Source organism: Aquarana catesbeiana, linkage group LG03 (genome assembly GCF_042186555.1).
Source record: "Aquarana catesbeiana isolate 2022-GZ linkage group LG03, ASM4218655v1, whole genome shotgun sequence".
Lineage (NCBI taxonomy): Eukaryota > Metazoa > Chordata > Amphibia > Anura > Ranidae > Aquarana > Aquarana catesbeiana.
The window spans coordinates 43,950,074-43,967,745 of NC_133326.1; positions in this window are offsets into that span (position 1 = coordinate 43,950,074).

Genomic DNA, 17,672 nt, shown 5'->3' on the forward strand with positions numbered 1-17,672 from the left:
GTAGAAAATATAATTTTTTTTTCAAAATTTTCGGTCTTTTTCCGTTTATAGCGCAAAAAATAAAAACCGCAGAGGCGATCAAATAGCATCAAAAGAAAGCTCTATTTGTGGGAAGAAAAGGACGCAAATTTCATTTGGGTACAGCATTGCATGACCGCGCAATTAGCAGTTAAAGCGACGCAGTGCCAAATTGTAAAAAGTGCTCTGGTCAGGAAGGGGGTAAATCCTTCCGGGGCTGAAGTGGTTAAATGTGAGATCTGGGGTTAAAAAGACCTCAGATCTAACATTTACACTAAAATGCAATTAAAAAAAGAAAAAACGAAATGTCATTTTTTTTTTTTGTAAATAAAAAAAAAAAAAATTCCCCTTTAAGACCATTGGATTTGACGTTGTTTCCGCCATTCAATATTCTAGAGCCGAGCGGGTACCATCTTTCCCTCACTCGGCTCCATGCCTGTCTCCGCTGCTACCGACAGCTCCGGTAAGCGGAGGACATGACCGGAAAGCGGTGAGAGCGGCACCCAATAAAAGTGATCTCCTGAATCCGCCGCAGAGACCACTTTTATCTGAAAGCCAGCCGCTCGGCGTTGTTGAAAATACCGGGGTTATGGCAGCTATCTGCTGCCATAACCGCGGTATTTAACATCAAAGTACCAACGTACAATGATGGCGATTTTTTTCTAAGTCGTTAAAAATTGCTGCTAAATGCTGCTAAATACCTTATTTCAGAGTGCCACTGTACGGTCACATGAGCTTCCGCCACTCTCCTCCCCCGATCTAAAGCCTACAGCGGTCATATGACCTGACCTCCCAGCTGATGTCAGAGGGGAATCTCAGCCCCTCCTGCTGTAGTCCTTAGATTGGGGGAGTAGAGTGGCGAGAGGTCATATGACCGAACAGCAGCACTCTGAAATAAGGAATTTAGCAGCATCATTTTTAAAAAAACATTGCACTTTGTTTATTTTAATTTGTTATAACAGAGGGGCTGGCAGTAATTGTCATCACTGACTTTACAACCACTTTAAACCCAAAGGCAGACATTTATTATTTTGCAGCTTACCAATTTTAAGATGTGATGGCTGCATTCATTTTCTTTTTAAGGCTTTCATTCCTTCTTCTATTTTCATCTGGTAATCCAACCACTAAGTCAGTAAGGCCCGGAGCATTACCTAAAAGGTAATTAAACGCAGGGCCGGCATGACAGGGGTTAACGGGGCTGGTACGTGTCTAGGTAAGGGGGTGGTAACAGTTAGCTGGCAGTGCAGAGTGGAGGGGGAGGAGCCGGTGAGAAAGTTCGTAGGAAAGGAAGGGGAGGTGCCAGTTAACACGAGAAGTGAGGGTAAGGAACTTCCCACCCGCCCGCCCTACAATTTAGCGGATAAGGTGGAGGATGCAGAAACACAGGTGGTTGTTTGCGGCAATTGGTGGGGTGCAAGGTCCTTTTTTAGCAAAAAGGCATGGTGTAGGGTCCCGTATGAGGTACGGCTCCCAGTTGGTATATGGGTACCTGCTAGTCATCTCCGAGTTGGGGTTTCCACGACTGGAGGCCTAAAAAGTGACTAGCAGGTACAGTTATGGGTTATGCCTATGGGGGACCTTGTGCTCCATTTTTGTGATAAAAACTGGATATATATTAAAAAGGTTTATGTTATTATGTTATTAATGTTAATTATTTTATATTTGGTTAATAAAACGGCTGCTATGGCCAATTTACCCCATTTCAGTGTTGAGTGTTTATTAGTGCGGAGTGGGGTTAATGGGATAGCAGGCCACAAGCCATAGTTAATTCAAACTTATTTTATTGAGAAAGAAAAAAATGTACAGTAGACACTTATGTCATACAAAAACACAAAAATAGAAATAGACATCAATGCAATACTGGTAACATATCGTCTCATGGTTTAGACAATTCGTGAGCTTCGATTGATTTAGTTTGATATATAAGCCTATGTAGCTATATCGTCTAACCTGACTTATTAAGGGTAGATGAGCACCACTATCCACTCAACGAGTAGCGCCCACCTATTGCAAACAAGCTAGGGCTTTTGTTGCTGTGCTACACGCGTTTTCTCCCTGAGGGGGAAGCTCTGTGTGTGTCACACTATCGGTCTGATGAGATTAGAGATAATGATTTAGGCGGTCGTGTAGCGCTGCAACATATAAAGGGAAAGGAAAAAAGAAGAGTAGGGATAGAGGGACAAGGGAGTAAGGAATATAGATATTAAGAGAAAGACATTCCACTCTGGTTACACAGTTGCATTGGTGGAGTCCTCTGTACCCCATGGAATAAATTCCGCGGAGTAACGACACATAGACCACGAGGTCCAGGTCTTGGAGAATTGCTCCTCCTTACCCATTTCCTGTGACAACATTTGTTACAGTCTATTGATTTGGTCCACTTCAATTGCCCAATCCCCCAGGGAAGGCATGCTTGTTAACTTCCAGGGTCTGGGCAGAACCGTTCTAGCTGCCGCCAGAAAGTGATGCAGAACGTCTTTTTTGACCGATTTAAGCGGGCCAGGGAGCATATGCTCTCTATTTGTACCCATAATTTGGTGGAGGAATGATGGAACCAGTTAAGTATACGTGTGAGTACTGCTGCTCTATAGTATATAGAGGCATCTGGAGCTCCAGCTCCTCCGCGAATCTTGGGGAGCGATAGAGTCTGAGAGCGTATCCGAGGACGAGCCCCCCCAAGATAAAGGAAAAGAACAGTTGGCGGAGCTTCTTTAAGAACCAGGAGGATATTGAAATGGGAATTGTCTGGAACAAATAGAGAAACCGAGGGAGGACATTCATCTTTAGAGCATTCACCCTGCCTAGCCACGATAGGCGTTTTTTAGTGTAATTTGATAGATCTGTGTTAGTTCTAAGCAGAAGGGGATCATAGTTCAGAGAGAACAATTGGGACCTTTCTGTGGGTTCCGAGGTAACGGATGGAAGTGGATTTCTGACTTAGTATGATTCATTTTGAAATTGCTCAGCTTCCCAAACCTTGTGAATTCCTGCATAATATGTGGTAAAGATAGATGGGGTTGGGTTACAAACATTAACAGGTCATCCGCAAAGAGAGCCAGTTTGGAATGAGTAGGGCCTATCGATACACCCGAGATGTTACGGTTATTGCGCAAGGCAATTGCCAGGTGTTCCATGACAAGGAGAAGGGGAGATAGAGGACAGCCTTGTCGTGTCCCGTTATGGATGGAAAATGCAGGTGATAATGAGTGATTTACCCGAATTCTAGCAGAAGGAGAGGAGTAAAGGGACATAATTCGGAATAGCATTTTGGGGCCCAGACCCAGATCTGTTTCAGAGACATCTGGAGGAATTGCCAGTCGACCCGGTCAAATGCCTTTTCCGCATTGACCGTCAAAAGGCATAGAGGGACATCATGGGTGCGTGCATAGACGGTAAGAAGCAGCATTTTCAGGGTGTTATCCCTTGCCTCATGACCACTTACAAAACCCACCTGGTGCAGATGTATGAGGCGGGGGAGCAGCGCTGCAATCTAGTGGCTAAAATTTTGGCATATATTTTCAGGTCCACTCCAATTAACGATATAGGCCTATAATTAGCGCACAAAGTAGGGTCTTTATCCGGCTTTGGGATAATGGTAATGTGGGCTTCAAGCGTTTGTGGAGGAAATGCTGAGCCTTCCGATAGGAAGCTGAACACCTTAGCCAAGAAGGGGGTCAATAGGGGAGCAAATGTCTTGTAAAATTTAGAGGTGAAGCCATCAGGCCCTGGGATTTTACCGGACGGGGTGGCTGCTATCGCCTCTAAGACCTCGTCTGCTGTAATTACCTGCTCCAGCTCTTCTACAGTATCGCCATCCAATGTAGGGAGCTCCGTCTCCCCAATATAGGACTGTCTATTGGCATCAGGTGTAAGGGAGAGGCTAGAGGAGATGCCCGGCGAAAGATTGTATAGTGTTTGACATAAATCTCGGAATGTTTGTGATATCTTGGAGGGCTCGCTGAGCATTTCTCCAGAAGGGGCCTGAATCTGGGGTATAAATGTGGAAGACGTGTTTGGGTGAAGGGTGCGAGCCAAAGGTCTACCGCATTTATCTTGGAATCTGTACTGATGTAATGCAAGTCTGTCCACATAGGTACGAGCTGAAGCCTCATATAAGTCCTTGAGTTGGGATCGAACCGTTGAGACCTCTGTGAGAGTCGCCACCGTCGAGGCTCGTTTATGTTGAGCCTCAAGGTCTCGAAGCTTTTGCATTGTTGAGGTTATTACGGCTGAGCGATCAACACCTCAGCGCACTCACACAAGCAAAAGCTTATACCGCCAGACTCCCCAGGTGAGTCTGACTCAGAATTATGCCTCTCACAGGGTTTTTCACAGGACTCTTCTGCTCCCCCAGCTATACTAAAGCAATTTGAAAGAATGCTTCATAAAGCTCTGAGGCAGACACCTGAGCATATTACTAACAGCCCCACAAAAGAAATAAGGGAGCTGGATAACCACACTGAAGTGTTAGAACTGGATGAGAATTCTGCACAAGATTACATGGCTGAAATGGAAAATCTTAAAGAGAAAAATTTAACATTACAATCTAGATTGGAAGATTATGAGAACAGAGCCGACGCTCCAACCTTCGTATTAGGGGCATATCAGAGATAGTAATTGATTTTCACTCTACTATAACAGCCTTATTTCAGGAACTCCACCCATCTTTGTCAATGGAACGTTTAGAAATGGATAGAATTCACCGAACCCTTACACCCAAAAAGGCAGGCGGCCCACCACGCGATATAAATGCAAAATTCCATTTTTACCGTACAAAGAACAATTACTGGCTGCAGCCCGGGAAAAAAATTATTTAACTTTTCAGGGACACAAATACCAATTATTTGCTGATCTTTCCAAACTAACAATAACCAAACGACGTGCAATGAGCTTTTAGCACTACAAAGTCACCACATCATTTACCAATGGGGTTTTTCATTCTCCATTCGCTTTGCATACCAAGGCTCCAAATACACCTGCAGGTTATCAGAAGAATTACAGAAAACCCTGCAAGATCTACATCTAGTGGAAGCCACTCCCAACACCAGTACCTCATGCAGAAGATCAGCCTCATCTTCTCCACGCAACCCTTCCAAATCCTCACGGAAAAATGGAAATCATCTTTATTCACATAAAAGAAGCCGCCTGTCCCCCCCCCCTTTAGATAAAGAGGATTCCATGGACTGACAACACACAGATCGTCTATACTCTCCTCCACACTCTTAGTTTAAACTCAGACACTAAATGCCCTATATCTAGTTAAACTATGCATAGAAATATTTCACCTCTCTTCTATTAAAATAATATATATATATATTTTTTTATCCTCAGACTCACCCCTACAACATCTAGCCAAAGCTCTTGCTTTGTCCCCTAATTCCTCTGCAAATACCCTAAGACCCCGGATTACACAGGCTTGTCTTAATATCAGTCATATCGCTCTTTAACGTCTAAAGAGCGTAAATAAATGTCTTACCCAGAACTATTGTTCTATTTAACCACAAACCTACTACATATGTTCAAAATTCCAGTTATGCTTTTTTGAAAAGTTATGTTATAGTTATTAATATTTTTAATGCACTGACCTATCTTATTAATCCCAACTGGCTAGCATATATGACAAATCAAACAGAAATAATCACCGTGCTACCATAGAGAAAAAAACCCCGAACAAAGCAGCAGTTCAACCGTGAAATTTCACAATATACAATAAGAAACCAAAAAAAACTGCACAGTTTTTTTTGGTTTCTTAGCATATATGACACATTATTGCTCCCTTATCAATCCACCAGTGTGATGTTACTAATTTAAGAAGATCATTGCATACTCAGACAGATAGAGTCTCAAATGTTCCTCCTTCCCTTAAAATTCCCACCCCTCTTTCTTTCCCCTCTCCTCATATAGTTCGCTATAGTCCCCCCCCCCCAATCCTCTTCAGTCCAACTGGACTTAATAGAAAAAACGGTGTCATAAAAGCCTTGTATTATTCATCTCAAGAACAACCAGTGTTATAAGATTAGCATTTATCTAATGCCTAGCGGATTGTATTAGTAAATATTCATCACAAAGATGCTTTATTAGGGTTTTCTCCTCCACACGGAAGTTTAGTGTGCCCCAATCCGCCTTCCTCGATTGCCCACCCATAATATGTAGACAATTGACGATGGCTCCTCCTCCCCTGATGGTGGATAATTTCCCCCACCAGAGGAAGTTTTTGGATCTCTTAACAAGTTATTTCAAATAATAATTTATCTTACCTCTCATATTTTCAGTTTTTCCTGTCTTTCCTTTACTTTAGACTGTCCTGGACCCTCTTCCTTCTTCCACCTTCTTCAGGTCCACACAGGTTGACCCATCCAGACAGATATTAGTGGGTATCGATAAGTACTATCCTTCTAATCAAATGCCATAGCACTGTCAAACATTCTTTCCCTGAATGTTCAGGGTATTAACGTTTCGCATAAACAAACGAAAGCGCTCCGTTCCTTTCAGGCTCCGAAAGCGCAGATAATATGCTTACAGGAAACTCACTTTACAGTGAGCTACACTCCTAAATACATAAGCCCCTTTTCCCCACAAATTTTTACGGCCTCAGCTACGACCAAACAAAGATGAACCCTCATAGCTTTTCACCGTTCTACCCCATTCACCCTTCAATCCGAAATTAAAGACCGTGAGGGGCGATATTTAATTCTCACGGATCCTCTCCCGATACAATCTAGTAGATTCTTGGAGAGAATGTAACCCGACTAAAAGAAGCTACACCTATTACTCACATGCACACCAGACCTCCACTCGTATCAATCACATATTCCTAACTACGGGTGTAATACCCGAGTTACTCGTATCAAACATAATCCCCATCCCTTGGTCAGATTATAATGCAGTCTATACCACTATAACCTCCACTATCCCTAAAGCTCATGACCCAACATGGTACCTCCCTGACAGAATACTCAAAAACCCATTCCATTGCCTAATAATCGAACAAGCCTTAAAAGTTTATTTAACATATAATACCAGTCCGGACATTCCCCCACTAACCCTTTGGGAAGCACACAAACCTGTGTTGCGCGGAGTAATTCAACGACAATCTGCATTGATTAAACAGGAACGTAAAATTCTCGCTCGCAAATTAGAATCAGAATTTAACAAGGCCTTTGCATCCTTCCAAGCTAACCCCACTCGAATTGCAAAAATACATTTAGAAAAGGCCTGTCTGGAATATGATTTATTACTTACGGAATTCGCTGACAAATCCCTGCGCAGATCCAGACATGCTTTCTATATGAAATCTAACAAACCAAACACCTTTCTGGCATGTGCACTAAAGTCCATAGACAAACAAATCAAACCTACTCGACTCAAATTATCAAAACATTTTTACACTAGCAATCCTCTTAAAATTGTCCACAAATTCTGTACCCACTTAGCCTCGTTATACTCAACATCAAAAGAATTTAACCATACTGAAGCTGACTTCTTTTCTCGATTAAACCTTCCTGTATTAACATATGCCCAAAGAAGCCTACTTGAAGAACCCATCACAACAGAGGATGTTTCTAAAACAATTAAAGAGCTAAAAGAGCTTGCACAAATTATTGCCCCATTTTCCTTCTGAATCAAGATATTAAAATTCTAGCAAAAATTTTAGCAACTCGCCTTAACAAAATCATCAGCATCCTGATACATCATGATCAAGTAGGTTTTATGCCTACACGGCAAGCGAATGACATTGTGCGTCGGGCTGTTCTTTTGGCGCATATAGCCAAAACCCGCCGCATTCCTTCTTGCTTCCTCTCTCTTGATATCAGAAAGGCCTTTGATTCTGTGTCTTGGCCTTATTTACAACACACTCTCCAGAAATTGGGTTTTGGCCCCCACTTCACTAATTGGATAGCAGCACTCTACGATAAACCTCAAGCCTACACAAAGTACCACTAGCTCAATTTATTAGATTGGATCCAACCATAACTGGAATAGAACTAGGTGGCTATCAACATAAACTCTGCTTATTCACAGATGATATTCTACTATTTTTATCATCCCCTCAAGTTTCAGGCCTTAACCTCTTCCCCATCCTCAACAAGTTTGCCAGTATCTCCGGACTAACAATTAATCCTAAAAAATGTTTAGCATTAAACTTGCTGTCCCCTCAAAATAACTCAACACACAGCCATTAATGTCTAAACCGCTGGCAACAAAAGTGAGTACACCCCTAAGTGAAAATGTCCAAATTGGGCCAAAATTGTCAATATTTTGTGTAGCCATCATTATTTTCCAGCACTGCCTTAACCCTCTTGGGCATGGAGTTCACCAGAGCTTCACAGGCTGCCACTGGAGTCCTCTTCCACTCCTCCAAGACAACATCACGGAGCTGGTGGATGTTAGAAACCTTGCGCTCCTCCCACTTTCATTTGAGGATGCCCCACAGATGCTCAATAGGATTTAGGATTTATAGTCTAGTATATACAGTGGGGACGGAAAATATTCAGACCCCCTTCAATTTTTCACTCTTTGTTATATTGCAGCCATTTGCTAAAATAATTTCAGTTCATTTTTTTTCCCTTATTAATGTACACACAGCACCCCATATTGACAGAAAAACATAGAATTGTTGACATTTTTGCAGATTTATTAAAAAAGAGAAACCAAAATATCACATGGTCCTAAGTATTCAGACCCTTTGCTCAGTATTTAGTAGAAGCACCCTTTTGATCTAATATATGGGAAAGATGTAACAAGTTATTCACACCTGGATTTGCAGATCCTCTGCTATTCCCCCTTGCAGATCCTCTCCCGTTCTGTCAGGTTGGATGGAGTCGGGAAATGGGAGAAAGTTGTAGAAAGTCAACCATCACTGCAGCCCTCCACCAGTTGGAGCTTTATGGCAGAGTGGCCCTGCGGAAGCCTCTCCTCAGTGCAAGACACATGAAAGCCCACATGGAGTTTGCTATAAAACATCTGAAGGACTCCAAGATGGTGAGAAATAAGATTCTCTGGCCTGATGAGACCAGGATAGAACTTTTTGGCCTTAATTCTAAGCAGTATGTGTGGAAAAAAACAGGCACTGCTCATCACCTGTCCAATACAGTCCCAACAGTGAAGCATGGTGGTGGCAGCATCATGCTGTGGGGGTGTTTTTAAGCTGCAGGGACAGGACGACTGGTTGCAATCGAGGGAAAGATGAATGCGGCCAATTACAGGGATATCCTGAATGAAAACCTTCTCCAGAGTGCTCAGGACCTCAGACTAGGCCGAAAGTTTACCTTCTAACAAGACAATTACCCTAAGCACACAGCTAAAATAACGAAGGAGTGGCTTCACAACAACTCCGTGACTGTTCTTGAATAGCCCCGCCAGAGCCCTGACTTTGAATAGCCCTGCCAGAGCCCAATTGAGCATCTCTGGAGAGACCTAAAAATGGCTGTCCACCAACATTTACCATCCAATCTGACAGAACTGGAGAGGATCTGCAAGGAGGAATGGCAGAGGATCCCCAAATCCAGGTGTGAAAAACTTGTTGCATCTTTCCCAAAAAGTCTCATGGCTGTATTAGATCAAAAGGGTGCTTCTACTAAATACTGAGAAAAGGGTCTGCATACTTAGGACCATGTGATATTTCAGTTTCTCTTTTTTAATAAAAATGTCAACAATTCTGTGTTTTTCTGTCAATATGGGGTGCTGTGTGTACATTAATGAGGAAAAAAATGAACTTAAATGATTTTAGCAAATGGCTGCAATTTAACAAAGAGTGAAAAATTGAAGGGAGTCTGAATACTTTCCGTCCCCACTGTATACTCTGCATCCAGTGTAGCCTATATCTACAGTGCATTCCATGGTGTGTGTTTACTACACTTCTGGTGGTGTACACATTACGCAGTGTAGTGCAGTTGCTACTACTTTTCTGGTGGTGTACACAGCACACAATACAGTGTAGCCATAATACAGTTGCTACTACCTTTCTGGTGGTGTACACAGTACACAATACAGTGCAACTGTAGTGCAGTTGCTACTACTTTTCTGGTGGTGTACACAGTACACAATACAGTGCAGCCATAGTGCAGTTGTTACTACTTTTCTGGTGCAGTACACAATACAGTGCAATCGTAGTGCAGTTGCTACTACTTTTCTGGTGGTGTACACAGTACACAATATAGTGCAGTTGCTACTACTTTTCTGGTGGTGTACAGAGTACACAATACAGTCCAGCCGTAGTGCAGTTGCTACTACTTTTCTGGTGGTGTACAGAGTACACAATACAGTGCAGCCGTAGTGCAGTTGCTACTACTTTTCTGGTGGTGTACACAGTACACTATACAATGCAGCGGTAGTGCAGTTGCTTCTACCTTTCTGGCGGTGTACACAATACAGTGCAGCCGTAGTGCAGTTGCTACTACTTTTCTGGTGCAGTACACAGTACACAATACAGTGTAGTGTGGTGTTGCAAAACAAAATATACATCATGTCCAGAAGGCCACCAAGTTTGCTCCAGTGACGAGGATGGAGGGGATGATAAGGTCACTGACTCTACTTGGGTGCCTGATAGAACGGAGGACAAGGAGGCACAAATCCAACAAGGCAGGATGTCCTCTAGGGGGCAGCTTAAGAGCAGCCACCCCACTGCATCACACTGCAGAGCTCCGCAGGTGCAGGGTGCTGCTGACTCCCCGCTGATTTTGAAAAGTTCCTTGGTGTGGGCCTTTTTTGACATGTGCAACAGATCGCATAGTTGCTGTTTGCAACCTATGCCTGAAGCGGATCAAGCGTGGCCAAAACAGCAGCCTCTTGGGCACCACATGCTTGACCAGACATATGATGACCTCCCATGCAGTCTGTTGGCAACAGCACTTGAAAGACCCACATCAAAAAGGCGGACTTCTCCTTGCTCCTCATCTGGGATCTCCAACCCTACTATACCTCCAGTCCTCTCAAAAACCTGCACTGAGAGGAATGAAGGTATAGAAATAGGTGCCCCAAGTACTTGCAGCCAATCTGCTATCAGTACACCTCCATCTGATTTTAGCAGGCAAATTTCCTTACCCCAGTTGCTAAATCGTAAAAAGAAATTCGGTCCCAGCCATCCACATGCTCAACGTCTGAATGCTAGCTTGGCCAAATTGCTAGCACTGCAACTACTGCCTTTTCAGCTGGTAGACTCTGCCCCCCTTTCGTGAATTTGTGGAATGTGCTGTACCTCAGTGGCAGGTTCCAAAACGCCATTTCTTTTCACGGAAGGCCATTCCGGCTCACTATAGGCATGTGGAAGGCAATGTTTTGGCCTCATTGGACAGGGCAGTCAGCAGTAAGGTGCATATTACTGCTGACTCATGGTCTAGCAGGCATGGGTAGGGATGTTACCTTTCATTCACAGCGCACTGGGTAACTCTGCTGGCAGCTGGGAAGGGTGCAGGACAGGGTTCAGTATTGTTGGAGCTTGTTCCACCACCATGCCTCCAAAATGTTAGTGGTGATTCTGCCACAGCTCTCTCCTCCACCCCCTCCTCTTCTTCTTCCTCTATGGCCTCTTCTGCAGATTTGTCCTCTGAACCAGCGGTGCTTCGTAAGCGTTCAAGGGCCTACGCAAGCACTCAGGCAAAAAGATGCCATGCTGTGCTTGAGTTGGTCTGCTTAGGGGACAGGAGCCACACAGGGGCAGAAATTCTGTCAGCTCTGCAGGGGCAGGCTCAGAGGTGGTCAACGCCACGTCAGCTTCAGCCAGGGATGGTTGTATGCGACAATGGCACCAACCTTCTCTCCGCCCTCCGACAGGGACACTTGACCCATGTCCCATGTTTGGCATATGTCCTGAATTTGGTGGTGCAGCGGTTCTTGAGCAGGTACCCAGGCTTACAGGATATCCTGAGGCAGGCCAGAAAAGTCTGTGGATATTTCTGCCAGTCATACAATGCCAGTGCTCGGCTGGCTGACATTCAAAGGGAATGCAACCTGCCCACCAACCGCCTCATTTGTGACATGCCCACCAGGTGGAACTCAACGTTGGCAATGCTGCAGCAGCTGCAGACACAGCAGAGGGCCATCAATGAGTACCTGTGTGAGTATGGCACCAGGACAGGGTCAGGGGAGCTTGGCTTCTTTTTGGCACGCCAGTGGCTACTGATCAAGGATGCATGCACTGTCCTGTCACCATTTGAGGAGGCCACGAGGATGGTGAGCAGGGACAATGCATGCATCAGTGATACTGTCCCTCTTGTCTTCCTGTTGGAGCACACGCTTTGTGGAATAATGGACAGGGCACTTGAGGCAGAACAGCAGGAGGAAGAGGAGGACTACCTCTCAAGGCCCCCTTTATCCAGATAGTATTCCTGCGGGCCCGCCAAACACACAGGAAGAAGAGGAGGAGGAGGAGGATTGCGTCAGCATGGACATGGAGGATAATACTCAGCAGCAGTCTTCAAGGGATGGTTTTCAGTCCCCAGAAACCCAAGGAGTTGTACGTGGCTGGGAGGAGGTTGTTACGGATCATGTGACCCAGAGGACTCAGAATCGAATGCCTCTGCAAACTTACACTGCATGGCCTCCCTGTTTCTGCAAAGCCTGTAAAAGGACCCTAGGATTCGTGGTATCAAGGAGAGGGATCATTACTGGCTGACAACCCTTCTTGATCCACGTTACAAGGGTAAGGTTGCAGAACTCATCCTGCCTTCGCAGAGGGAGCAGAGGATGAAACATCTTCAGGAGGCCTTGAAGAAAGGTTTGTGCAATGCATTTCCAGACCCTGGGAAGTTACAATTTCCTGGTGCTGGACATGTTGCTGAGGCTTTGTTCAGTCAGAGGAAGAGCGGTGGAGAAGGTGGCTGGCTGACCAATGCCTTTAGACAATTTTTCAGTCCTCAGCACCAAGGTCTGATCGGTTCAAGCAACCATCGACAGCGTCTGTATTACATGGTGCAGGAATATCTAGGAGCAAGAGCAGACTTGGAGGCCTTTCCATCAGACCATCCACTGGGTTACTGGGTCTTCAGGATGGACCACTGGCCAGAACTTGCTCAATATGCAATTGAGCTACTGGCCTGTCCTGCATCCAGCCTTCTTTCTGAATGCACATTCAGTGCTGCTGGAGGGTTTGTAACGGATCATAGAGTGCGCCTGTCCACAGACTCCGTTGATAGGCTCACATTCATAAAAATGAATAAGTCTTGGATCTGATGTAACTGATTGATTGTTCTATGGATGTGGGATCCCTTGAAGAATGCCTATGCTGAATGACTATCCTATTCCTCCTCAAACAGTTTGCTGAAGCCAAGCAGACTAAGGACATGGATTACTGGAACCATGTCCTGTGGTCTGATGAGACTAAGATAAACTTATTTGGTTCAGATGGTGTCAGGCGTGTGTGGCGGCAACCAGGTGAGGAGTACAAAGACAAGTGCGTCTTGCCTACAGTCAAGCATGGTGGTGGGAGTGTCATGGTCTGGGGCTGCATTAGAGCTGCCAGCACTGGGGAGCTACAGTTTACTGAGCAAACCATGAATGCCAACATGTACTGTGACATACTGAAGCAGAGCATGATCCCCTCCCTTTCGGAGACTGAGCCGCAGGGCAGTATTCCAACATGATAACGACCCCAAACTCACCTCCAAGACAACAACTGCCTTGCTAAAGAAGCTGAGGGTAAAGGTGGTGGACTGGCCAAGCATGTTTCCAGACCTAAACCCCATTGAGCATCTGTGGGGCATCCTCAAATGGAAGGTGGAGGAACGCAAGGTCTCTAACATCCATCAGCTCTGTGATGTCGTCATGGAGGAGTGGAAGAGGACTCCAGTGGCAACCTGTGAAGTTCTGGTGAACTCCATGCCCAAGAGGGTTAAGGCAGCGCTGGAAAATAATGGTGACTACATAAAATATTGACACTTTGGGCCCAATTTGGACATTTTCACTTAGGTGTGTTCTCGCTTTTGGTGCCAGAGGTTTAGACATTAATGGCTGTGTGTTGAGTTACTTTGATGGGACAGCAAATTTACACTGTTATACAAGCTGTACACTCACTACTTTACATTGTAGCAAAGTATCATTTCTTCAGTGTTTTCATATGAAAAGATATAATAAAATATTTACAAAAATGTGAGGGGTGTACTCACTTTTGTGAGATACTGTAGATATGTAATTTTGCTGTGGTATTGTTCTAAACATGGGAAAACTGCCACTTTACAAGCATACTATAGACAACCCCCAGGCATGATATTTAAAGAAATATTTATTTTTATTGTTTCACTTTAAGCATTCTTAAAATCACTGCTCCCGAAAAAACATCAGTTTTTAAAACTTTTTTTTTGCATTGATCCATGTCCCCTGGGGCAGGACCCAGGTCCCCAAACACTTTTTATGGCAATAACTTGCATATAAGCCTTTAAAATGAGCACTTCTGATTTTTCACGTTCGTGTCCCATAGACTTTAACGGTGTTCGAACAAACTTTTTGCATGTTCGCATGTTCTGTTGCGAACCAAGGGGGGTCCGGCTCATCCCTAGTCACCACCAGTAGAACAATACACTAAATCAATAATCAGGTAGCAGCAGTGATAAGGTACAGACAGCCTGAGACCCCTTTCACACTTGTGCGACTTCAAAGTAGTACCTGCACTACTTTTGTCTGACTTTGAAGCGACTTGAGGCAGAGACCTCAAGATTACACAGACATTGCTTCAAGTCACCGCAAAAAATCGTGCCAAAATCACGCGACTTTCAAGTCGCACAAGTGTGATAGGAGCCTTAACATTTGGATTTTACTACCGTGGGTACTTAGCCCGTGGTAGTAAAATCTGATCATTATTCCTGCGCATGCGCTGTAAAGACTACGGTCAAATCTGATGGCTAGCAATGTTAACTGTGAAGTTGGTCCATCAGAATGCAGTTCACATGCACAAAAACCCGCTTTTCATTAATGCTGGCCATACACTATTTGAAAAATTGGCCGAATCCATCTTTGAAAAACGAACATTCGGCCGTGAGAGCAAACGTTAGTGCCATCAGGTAATGACCGATAAATCGTTCAGTGGACATAAATGCATCCGTTTTTTGTTTGTTTTTTTACATATACCTAGTGCAAACAGTTCGGACGGGAAACAGGGTAACCTTTCAATTTATCATTCATTCGGCAGAAAATTTCCAAGCTTGTCCTTAATTTTTTTCAGCTAAAAAACATCCCAACGATTACCAATTTTGTGCCCATTAACTGGCCGAAAAACTAACGAACTGACCAAATGACCGAATTCTTGCCAATTTTTTCTAAAGTGTATGGCCAGCGTTAGGCTCCGTTTCTACTAGTTCAAATTGTCCTGCGACTTGGGACTGCAAAGTCGCACGACGAGTCGTACCCCATGATTTCCAATGATTACCATTCATATGCGTGCAACTTCAAGTCACTGCGACTTCAAAGTAGTCCCTGCACTACTTTGGTCCCACTTTGATGCGATTTGAGGCCCATAGATCTCAAGAATACACAGGCATTGCTTCAAGTCGCATCAAAATCGCGGCAAATAATCGCGGCAGAATCGTGCGACTTTCAGGCTGCGTAAACCTGAAAAGCCTGAAAGTTGCACGATCCTGCTGCTTTTTTTTTTTTTGCCACAATGACTTGTCATGTGACTTTGCAGTCCCAAGTCGCAGGACAAGTTGCACAAGTGGAAACAGAGCCTACATGAAAAGCAGGTTTTTGTGCATGTGAACTGCATTCTGATGGGACAACTTCAAAGTTAGCAGCCATCAGATTTGTGGAAAACTAGGCTAACACAGCTGATGATTGCTGGCTAATGGTCTGACAGTCTGACACAACAATAGGCTTGTGATCGGAGCCAAGGAACTAAGGCTATTTTCACACTGAGGCGATTTACAGGTGCTAAAAATAGAGCTGCTCCTGTCTCTCCAGTGTCTGAAAATAGCCAAAATCAAAGTAAACATCCCCAGGACCTGCCAACTATCTGTGAATCAGTCTTCTGATTCTAATCATTTAATAATGCCGCGTACACACGGTCGGACTTTTCGTCTACAAAAGTCCGACGGACGCCGATGGACCAAATCCGGTGGACAATCCGATCGTTTGTGGGCTTCCCCGGACTTTCAGCGGACTTTTCCAGCCGCAAATCTGACGGACTTTAGATTTGAAACATGCTTCAAATCTTTACGTCGTAACTACGCCGGACCCAGAAATCCGCTCGTCTGTATGCAAGTCCGATGGACAAAAACCCACGCTAGGGCAGCTATTGGCTACTGGCTATCAACTTCCTCATTTTAGTCCGGTGTACTTCATCACGTACGAATCCGTCGGACTTTTGTGTGATCATATGTAGGCAAGTCCGTTCGTTAGAAAGTCCGCCGCAAGTCCGCCAAAAGTCCGTCGAAAGTCTGTCGGACGGGCTGTCGGACTTTAGTAGCCGAAAAGTCCGACCGTGTGTACGCGGCATAAGGTTGAGTCAGAGCTTTGTTTCACTTGCTTGTCAGCAGACTCAGCAAGTGAACCGAAGAATCGATTCATTGAATCGGTTCATTTCAGTGAGTAGTTCGAAATAAACCAATTCACTTTAACAAACCGAACTTCCCATCACTAGAGGAGAGCCCAGATGTGATGGTCAAAGACGCACAGGGGTAAGGAGGATGATGGATCCTCCCCATCTACATCGAGCTGTGTGTGGGGGATGGGGGGGTGAGTGGTGCAGGACATAGGAGTCAGGTAGGTCAGTGTATGCATAGCTCCCAACTATCCCCCATTTTAAGGGACTGTCCTGATTTGGATTAAAGTCCCTCTTTCCTCCTCATTTTGGTCTGATATTTATGTATATAAAATGCACTTTTTATCTTTAACCGCTTGCCGAGCGGCTCACGCCGATATACGTTGGCAGAAGGGCACGTACAGGCAGATTAACGTACCTGTACGTTGTCCTTTAAGAAGCGGTTTGCGGGCCCGTGCCTGCCGCGACCTCCGTGAGTGTGCTCACGCATCCCGCAGACCCGATGTCCGCGGGGATACCCGCGATCGTCTCACGGAGAAGAAGAACGGGGAAACGCTGATGTAAACAAGCATCTCCCCGTTCTGCCTAGTGACAGGACACTAATCACAGCTCCCTGTAATCGGGAGCGGTGATCAGTGTCGTGTCACACATAGCCCCTCCCCCCACAGTTAGAATCACTCCCTAGGACACACTTAACCCCTACAGCGCCACCTAGTGGTTAACCCCTTCACTAGCAGTCACATTTAGGCTCCATTCACACTAGTGCGTTTTTTGATGCATTTTGCAGAAATGCATGGGAATTTTTTAACATGGGTTCCTATGGAACATGTTCACATCAATGCCTTTTTGTACCTCTGTGTTTTTGGAAAGGGTCAGGGACTTTTTTTCATGCAAAATGCAGCGTTTTGCATGTAATAGAATTCAATGGACCAGCATCAAAAACGCAAGTGCGGCGTTTTTGCAGCATTTTTACAGTGTTTTTGCATTTTTGATGCGTTTTGCGTTTTTGGCGTTTTTTTTTTTTTTTTTACTGTATACAGTATAAAAAAAAAACTGTAAAAAAAAATGCAAAACGCGGCAAAAACGCAGCAAAAAACGCTGTAAAAACGCTGCTCAAAAACGTGGCAAGCATCACAAAAAAACCTCCAGAAACGCTCAAAAGCAACATGCATAGATGTGAATCGAG